The sequence below is a fragment of the Coffea arabica genome, chromosome 4e (assembly GCF_036785885.1).
Source record: "Coffea arabica cultivar ET-39 chromosome 4e, Coffea Arabica ET-39 HiFi, whole genome shotgun sequence".
NCBI classification, from domain to species: Eukaryota; Viridiplantae; Streptophyta; class Magnoliopsida; order Gentianales; family Rubiaceae; genus Coffea; species Coffea arabica.
In genome coordinates, this window is record NC_092317.1 from 40,011,404 (window position 1) to 40,021,633 (window position 10,230).

At 31.3% G+C, this 10,230-nt stretch overlaps 1 pseudogene; it reads left to right on the forward strand.

The window, feature by feature from the left end:
* LOC113740980 (flavonoid 3'-monooxygenase-like) lies at positions 1-9,182 on the forward strand (annotated as a pseudogene).
* Positions 9,183-10,230: the final 1,048 nt, after the last annotated feature.

Sequence of the window (10,230 nt, forward strand, 5' to 3'; positions counted from 1 at the left end):
ATGCGTCAGGTAGCTGAGACTCATTATTTTACTGTTATGTTTGTGTGTTTTTTTTATTTGTTAGATACAATAGTCATGTGTGTGAGTGTATGTTTTTTCCTAATTACACAAATAAATATGGCTTTGAAATCAGGTTATCTAACATTCTTAATATAGCATTAATCAGTAAGTAATGCCTAATATTAGGTAGAACTAAAAGGCATATGACTATACATGTAATGTGTAGCCTTGCTTATTAGTTACGTTGCTTCTCTACGACAAGCAATTTGACAATTTCCATTTTTTTTGACACTTTCTATTTGTTAGTACTTCACATTTAACAATCTTTTAGAAGAAAGAAATAAAGCAAGGCAATTATAAAATGGGTTTGTCATTTTCTTTTGTTTGCTAGACTTGAATGAGCATTCAAACATATTTAAAAATATTTTCACACCAATGTAAAATTGAATTAATATTTTTTGTATATTCAGTGGCTTTTTTCTTTTACATTAATAGGTCTATATTCATGACACATAATTTTTATTCAACTCTATCCCTCCATGATCTCGGTTTATATATACTACCATGTCTCCTAATCAGGGTTTCATATTGGATCTTATTCTTTTTGTTGCAATTCAGATGATTGTTTGATTAATAGATTAAAAGTGTTTAAGAGTGGAGGGAGCGACAATGGTTTTTTTGGACAAGACATCATCTATTGAAAATGAGCATAGGACTCTCAATATTGAACAAGTTTAACTTGCAAGGGTGAATATACATATTTTTTTATTTTTCTTCTTTCTTCCCTTTTTTAGGCTGTCTATTTCCTTTTTTTTTTTTTTGAGATTTTAATGATTTTGGTTTTGATAATTTGTATTTATTGAATCTTTTTTTTCATGCTCAAAAGAAAAAAAATTGGACCTACTGTAAAAGTTCAAAAATTATAATCCATTTCTTAACTCTCAATATTGAACAAGTATAACTTGCAAGGGTGAATATACATATTTTCTTATTTTTCTTTCTTTCTTCCCTTTTTTAGGCTGTCTATTTCTTTTTTTTTTTTTGGAGATTTTGATGATTTTGGTTTTGATAATTTGTATTTATTGAATCATTTTTTTCATGCTCAAAAGAAAAAAAATTGGACCTACTGTAAAAGTTCAAAAATTATAATCCATTTTTTAAATTGCATTTTTTTTTTTGAGAAAGAAACTTTTCAAGACATTTCTTAAGCTGCCAAAGAAAACTAAGAAGAAGAAAAAAGCTAAGAGAAAAGAAAGCATATTGCTGACCGCAAGCATCCACAATGGATTACACTTTGTGGAGTGTAATCCACATGCCACGTCAGCATTCCACTTTCTCCTCTTTTATTACACTTTCACTCACAATGGATTACACTCCACAAGGTGTAATAGCATGGGTCCACAATTAATCAAATATTTATTTTAATAATGCATAACTCATATCCCATAAATAAATAAAGTAATTTTTAAAACTAATTTTGTTATTTTTAAAAAATAAAGTACTAACTTTCGTTAAATTTTGTACATTTTGAATTTTTTTATTTTCTAAAAATGATATTATTAATTTTTAAGTTTGAATAATATATATTTTTCTATGTTTCAAAAATAATATATTGTTATTTTTTAAAAAATAATTATGTAGGAAATTAAACAAATATTTGATACTTCAAATATTTGCCATGGGAAGAAAAATCAACGGATTACACGCATCATATGTATGATGCGTGTAATCCGCATGACACGGCTCCAATGGGGAGCCGTGTCATGGAGGGGTGTAATGGGGAGCCATTACACCCCCATTGGAGATGCTCTAACTAATAGTAATTGCTGACTACCAAAATCGAAAGCCACGTGGACTTGCAAAGTTACAATCGAAAAGAGCCAGCGGACAGAAGCAAAATGCCAACAGAGCCACTGACACCCATCATCAAAGGACCAAAAGGCCCCTCAAAGCCAGACAAATCACGGCATAACGGCTCATCCTGCACTGTTCACAAGGCGTTGGACGCTTTATATATGTAAGATATATATATATATATATATATAGCGGTCTCCAGAAAATCTCAAACCAAGCCATAAAAAATCTCCCAAAAATCAATATACTAGAAATAGTACGCTTAAAAGCACTTTTCTAAGATGGAAAGGTCCGTGGTGAGGTTATGTATGTGGTTGCCGGACTTTGTAGAAACTGGGGAGATTGGCCTATTTTATGTGATGGACACTCTATTATCTAAGGAATTTTATGTACATGAATATGAAAAAAAGAAAGATATCCGTGAAAAGAAAAAAAAATTGAGTACCATTATTACTACAAAATATCCAGCCATACAACAAACTTCAGAAAATTGGGAACAGGGTACTGTAAAATGTGCTTAGTACTGCAATTCTTTTTTTTTTTTTTTGTAGTTTCAACTTTAAACATGGGCGAGTAACATTCATTGCTAGTGTTGTAAAATGATTCTTCAATTAACATGCGTGCACATCTGCAAATATCTTGCGGTAGAAGCCAAGAAAATTCATTTCGCAGTTGCTCTTGTTTCTTTTGTAAAAATTGGTAATTTTTATCAGAAGAACAAAGGCAAATAGATAGTCTATTTTTCTTAAGATTAATCTTTTATCCATTAGTTATGTAAGGAATTTTTTTATTTTACATCAACAGATTTAGATATATACTGCATATATAACAAAGAAATTTAATAATTTTTGTGCTTTGTGCATCTAACCTACTAATACAAAAACTTTTACCCTAATTATGTGTCAGTAAATTTCTAAACTAATATAAAATAAGGAAAATAATACTAGCACTCCTCAAAAAAATTATTTTCCTAAAATATATTTTAGGTACTTTAACAGGAATTACTTTTACGGGAAGAGGTGGGAACTCTCACACGCGCTCTATTAGCAAGTGCAGGGAAGACTCCAGTAAATTTTGGGCAGTTATTGAGCGTGGACCACGAATACGCTAGGGCGAGTGATGCTTGAAAGGAGAGCTTTCGGTGATGGAAGCGGCGGCGGTGATCCGAAAGCCGACGAGTTCAAATCAATGGTGGTTTAGCTGACGGTGTTGGCTGGTGTTTTTAACCTGGTTGATTTTATCCCCGTTCTTTTTGTTTTTATTTATCCCCGTTCTTGATTGGCTAGATTTGCAAGGCGTGGCTGGGAAGATGAAGAAATTCCACGCGCGTTTCGACTCGTGCTGGAACACAACCCTTGAGGAGCATAAGATCAACGGCTCTAGTGGAATGAAAAAACACGTGGACTTGTTGAGTACGTTGATCTCGCTCAAGGACAACATTGATGGCGACGGAGGTACCGTATCGGATACAGAAATCAAAGCTTTGCTTTTGGTATGTCTCTCCTCTTACTGGGCTAATTACTAGGAATATAGTCGAAAAAATAAAACTTCGGAACAGTATGACCGGGTACAAATATAAAATTATTGGTGCTCGGGCTGACTAACTTCAACAGAAAAAAATTATATATATTTTTTCAGGAAAAAGTAAAAAAAAAAAAAGTTGCCCGGCACAAGCAAAAAACAAAGGCTGCCAATGGTCAAATTGGTAGATTCCAACTTTCTGGTCACAATGCCTCATTCACAAAGGGAAAATAAAGGGTTCTTTGGGTTTTTCATTTTGAACATCGCCTTGAAAAAAGGTTGAAAAAAAAAAATAAGGCTTATAAGAAAAATGCTACCAGAAAAAAATGCTATCATATAAGAAAAAAAAAATGCTGCCTGGCAGAAGTAAAAAAAGAGAAAAAAAAGGCTGCCAGCGGTCAAATTGGTAGATTTCTGCTTTGACTGGAATCTCAAAACTACAAGAAAACTACAAGATGTGACCCATCCTTAAATAATTCTTTTATGTTTAACTACCCATTGTCATATATACTTCTACTTCTATTCTTTTAAAAATTCACTATGAAATTATAATTTATTGGTATATTTTATTTATATAAATATCAATTTTATATACATTTTATAAAAAATTTAAAATCATATCTTATACATAATAATTTCAACTATTATTTTTCAATGATTTGGACAATGCATCTTATTGTAAATTGAATGAGCTTTTTTGTTTAAAAAACCTTTTTTTTCGGGTTTAACATAAGCTAAAAATAATTGATTTACCAAATCTGTCTTGATCTTTTTTTTTTGCGTTTCAACTTTGAAATAATTTTTAATCAAAAAGACTGTCGAGCTTAGTCAGCCAAGCTGAAATCTTAAGTTTTTAATTAAACAAAAAATTTTACCTCTAAAAAATTAAAGAAAAAAGGATAATAATATCAGAAACCTTCCTTCAGAAGTCTAAATTCTCTAACTTTCCAATAATGCAGGCTGATGCTTCATTAAAAAAGAGAACGCCAATAAATATACGCAATGGGTTTAGTCGGCTCGGCAGCAATAGTTTTATACCCAACCCTTGTCAAACTAACATTCTTCCGACTCTTTTTTTTCCCAATAATTTGAGTAATTCGCCCATATTTTAGGGGACATCCATTTTATATCTCAACCTGTTACATCCGGCCAGCTTGCTTTTACAATTGTCTTGCCATTCAAAGTTAAGTATAAGGGATAATATCATAAACCTCCTTTGAGATTTCTCTTAATATCGCTTATCTTCCTTATTTTTGTTATTTGAGTAACAAAATTAATAAAAATTCCAAACAACCCCTTTGCTCATTTTGCTAAATAAAAATGTTCCTAAACCACTTGTTTACTCCAGAAAAAAAAAAATCACCACCTAAAAGGCAATCTCTAGTTACACCATCACATCACATAGTTATACTCCATTTTTGACAATATATTTATAAATAAATATATTAGCAGCAATTATATACTTAAAAATGATTTTTTATAAGCCTTTTTTTCCAACCTTTTTTCAAGGCGATGTTCAAAATGAAAAACCCAAAGAACCCTTTGTTTTCCCTCTGTGACTGAGGTATTGTGACCAGAAAGTTGGAATCTACCAATTTGCCCATTGGCAGCCTTTGTTTTTTACTTGTGCCGGGCAATTTTTTTTTTTTTTTTTTTTTTACTTTTTCCTGACGCTTAGCCCGGCAGCATCAGACTTGACGCTGGCAGCCGACGCATTTGTTTTAAAAAAATAAATAATTTTTTTCTGCCCGGCTGACTAGTTTTGTTCTTATACCCTGTCAGAACAACGGCCTTGTTTGAAAGGCAAATTTTTTATCAAGTTTATCTGCTACAAGTTTTTAAAAAATTTTAATTACAGTAATCTCAAAAAAATTTTCAAAATTTTTAAACTATACACTTCAAAATATTCTAAAAAAAAAAACACACTTCAAAATTTTTTTTAAAAACTTCTACAATAAGTTACGGTAGAGTTTTAGACAAACACCCAAAAAACTCACCTTTCAAACAAAGCCAACACTATTCAGAATTTTTATTTTTTCGGCTATATTTTGAGTAATGAGCCCTCTTACTGGCACTACTAATATCCTGTCACATTTAAATATTTTTTCCATTTAAATATATAATACCCAATTTATTAATTAAATGTTAATCTCACACATATTGTCCCTGTCACATTTAAATATTTTTTCCATTTAATTTTATTTTTTAAACAAATTAGCATCTGTAGCCTCTCTTAACCATTGGTTACCATTACACTATTTCTTAATATTTTTAGGTATGAGATACGTTTAAATTGTTTTTCGATTTTACCTTGTGTCTTTTTTTTTAGTTATCATTTTTATCTTTGAGCTTTTCATTTTTTTATTTGAATTTAGGTTTTTCTTGATTTAGTGGAATTGAACACTAGTAGAATACATTATAATTGTCCCATTGTAGAGATTTTAATTAGATAATTATAAGATCTTTTATTCGACTCTTAAAACACCTTTGTCCACCTTACCTTGTGAATTAAGAAAAAACAATTAAAGAATAACTCATTCTTTAATTAACTTAATTGTGTGTATGTTAGATTAGCTAATTATCTACATACTTGATGTACCTCATCAAATCGCACTCAATTCTATGTCAGAATAAAAGTTGTCGTTCGCATGTTATTCATGGGGACTGGAGTTCTTAAAAGTATCCCCCACTAAGTCTAAAACCTTAGAGCTCATTTGGATTGCATTTTCTAGAGAATTTTTAGAAAAAATTACTTGAACACTGCTTGAACATGTGATGTATATGAGATAAAAATATAATCAAAAGATACATAAAAGGAATATTTACAGAAAAGGAAAAATATGATCTCCAAAAAATAATTCAAACAAGACCTTAGTTACATCCTCGAGTTTGATGGCCTAGTCGTCCATATTTTTAAGACTTGAGATATCCGGAAATGTCCAATATAACCTCAGTCACTATCCGATGGCTTAGATGACAACATGAGGATGTAGTCGCATGTAACAATGCATTAAGTAATCAGCAAAAGGGGGACATGGGACAGATTGAGTGGTTTGGGAAGGGGAATGTATGTTAGAAACGCCCAATTTAAAGTCTTCATACTTATACTTAAAAAGTGTAATCATAAAAAAGAAGAAAAAGAAAAAACCGGCGCATCCAGTAACACGTGTGAGGGAGAAATATATCAGGTTCTAGGGAAGCCTTGTGTTTGGACAAAATATATAAGAGTCGCCTATTCATAACTAATTTTATTGACACTTTACTTTTTATTAATGAAGCTTTATTAGTTTATGTGCTTTTGCAAACATTACAAAAGGGATAAAGTAGAATGTCATTAACAAGGCCTCTCAGATACAAAATGTACTAGTGTGAATATCCGTGTTACGCATGATATTGACATCATTGAAGGAAATTAAGAAAGAGTAAATTAAAAAAATTAAAAAAATCGTACCAATAAAATTAAAATGTAAGATTTCTCTAGCAATAGTTTGAAATATGATAAAATGTGTGCATCAGTCAGGAATTGCCTTCTTTCAGAAGATGGATCCTGAAAGAATAATAGAATTTTATATTAGAAAATGAATAATATATGAATAGAAATGAATGTAATCGCATGGTTTGTTTGATTTCAAAATGAAATACTTACAAACATTATGCATTCAATTTGATAATCTTGTATGAAAGTGTGAACATTTTTCACACCAATTAACCTTTAGTATGAAAATCAATATTGGTGGTTTAATTAACTCTATTGAATTTTGTGGAGTTTGTACTATAAATAAGAAGGCACGGTCTTTGCATGAATTGATCCATTGGTTGAATAGCCCACCTCTATTTTCCTGAGAATTAAGAGCATATGGAATATGAAATTAGTGTATTTTTTACATAGTTTATAAATAGTATTATAAAAAAATAAATATGTATCAAGAAATACTACCATTCTTTGCAATTCTCTAAAATAAAAAACATCACTACAAAATACGAATTGTGCATGTTTGTCTTGTAGATTAAGATGCAAGTTACCACTGGAATCTCGGATTTGTATATTAATATTGTACCTATTTGAAAAGAAAATGTTATATACAGTATAGAAAAACATCTTGAAATTAAAGGTACATGAAATTAATTACCTGACAATAGTTTCGACCACATCATTACAATGCATATACATTATTTTTTGCAGAATGACCCTCACATGGTTGTCCACAATTTTTGCATAGCTCATAGAACATATTTTCTATGTTAATACTCTGAATGTAAGCAAGTATTCAGAAATATTTAACCTAGTAAGAATGAAAGAAGATATAGGTTATAATTATGAATTGACAAATTTGTTCAGTAATTATTTAAAGTGGAATAATTTTACCATAGGCATGATTTTGAATTTATGTGCCGTTGAAGTGTTTGTAGGTGAGATTCGTCCATGATGAGAGTATGATAGGTAGTGTTTTTTCTTATTGTATTTGGTTTGTGTGGATGAAAAATGAAAATAAAATGTGTTAGCAATCGTCAATTTTGGTGAATAATTATGAAAGTAAGATATGTCATATAAGTAGAATTGTGGGAATTATGGAAATTGTAATTCAAATGGGCTCCTCAATTTTTGATATGTGATTTTGGTAGTGGTGAATTTCTTATTAGTTAGTTGTTACTATTAGTTGTGTGATAAAGTGTCAGACATGATTTGTAATTTGCAAACACGATTTGCAAGGGACATTATTCGTAGGGGTGGTTATTACCCGTTAGTTAAGGATAAAGATTACTAAATTAAAAAATCTAAAATTGTAGTAAAAAAAAAGTGTGAGACATGGTTTGTGAGTGTGAGATGTGGCTTGTGATTTGCAAACGTGATTTGTAGTTGTGATTATTATCCGTTAATTATAGGATAAAGATTACTAAACTAAAAAATCTAAAATTGTATTAAAAACGATTTGGATTTCTAACGCTTTTGGAAGCTCCTCATCAAAAACCTACCCTCTAATACATATAGATATAGATATAGATACCTCTACTTTTTCGGTACGTGGTTGGACCTTAATGCAAAAGTGTAATTATTGGTTGCACCCTCGTAATTTACTTTTCTTGTTTGTTTTCTCTTTTTTCAATTCAAGAGAGATTCTAAACTTCAAAAAAGAAAAGACAAAAGGATTGCTAAGAGTTAAATTAGAAATATCATTTGTTTACAGTTGGGATAGACATATCATCAATTACTGTGGAATGGGTCATTGCAGAACTTATTCGCAATCCGAAATTGTTGGCCCAAGCCCAACAAGAACTTGACACAGTTATCAGATCAAATTGGCTCATAGCCGATGCTGATCTGCCCAAATTAACCTTTGTCCAAGCTATCGTCAAGGAGACCTTAGGCTTCACCCATCTACTCCACTGTCTCTGCCAAGAATGGCAACTGAGAATTGTGAAATCAATGGATACTTCATTCCTAAAGGTTCAACTCTTTGGTTAATGTTTGGGCTATAGCTCGGGATCCAGATGTATGGGCTGATCCACTGGAGTTCAGACCTGAAAGATTTTTACCAGGAGGAGAAAAGCCCAATAGTGATTTTAGGGGAAATGATTTTGAGGTCATACCATTTGGTGCTGGGTGCAGAGTTTGCGCTGGAATGAGTTTGGGTATTGGTTCAGTTATTGACTGCAAGTTTGATCCATGCATTGGATTGGGATTTGCCCAATGGACAAGCTGCCGAGAAACTCAATATGGAAGAAGCTTATAGGCTCACTTAACAACGGGCCTCACTCCTAACGGTCATCCAAAGCCCAAACTTGCACCCTCTGTGTACTGTATTTGAATAAATCATATGGCTGAAGAGCCTGCAAAATAAGATGTTGGGTCTCGCGTGGAGTTAGGTGTTGTTTTACGTATCATTGGTAATTTCTTGTTTTATTATTTTAATAAGAACCTTTGAAGTATAAAAAATATGTGATAGATGTTCAATCATCAAAGGGCTTTTGTTCCGATGGTCATGGAGGGTCTCTATATCCTAAACCTTGAACTATGTCAAAGTTGGAATCCTGTTTACCTGTGGATAAAATTTCTACGGTGCAATGTTGCACCCATTTGGCCTAAAGGTGAACTCTCAAACTCTAATTTCAAATGGTACAATTAGATTTTTCATTCACGTGTTGTATAAGATAAGAGTGAGTTAGTAGTTGCTGTCATTTTGTAAAAATAGAAAAAAAAAAAGAGTTCGATTATTAAAGGGCACATAATTATTCGCCTTTTTTAAATTAATTTGACTTATGTATCATGTCCACATCCTGTCCATTGCAAGCTACCAGACTAGTTGACATTCCTTAGAAATCCTCCCAGGAAAAAGGAAGAAAGAAAAGCTATAGAGAGCCAGATGGTCAACTAGATTAATCCACCGGCATTAGCTTCAAAATTGTAATAATAGCATCTTTGTGGCTGACTAGTGTTGGACAGGTCTTTTACGAATCAAATATTACCTTCATGACAACAACTAAATATGAAGCAGCCGCTATAACTCAAGAAGTTCTTTTGCTGAAAGAACTGTATAGTAAAACCTCAATAAATTAATAACTTCCATTAAATAATAATTTTTTTTCTAGTTCTGACTTGGATTAACGAGTTAAATTAATAATTTTGATAAAATAATGAGATAATAATTTTTTAAAAAAACTTTATATAGTCCTTTGGTCCCATTCATATAATAAATTAATTCACTAAAATTACATATTATATTTTTCTAAAATATGAGTTTATTGTTGTTTGTTTTTCTTAAAACTTAAATCTAACTGAATTTCATCCAAAATCAATTATGACTGATCACAAATGCACAAAACATTATGTGAGTGAGTATAATAGAAAACATCCCA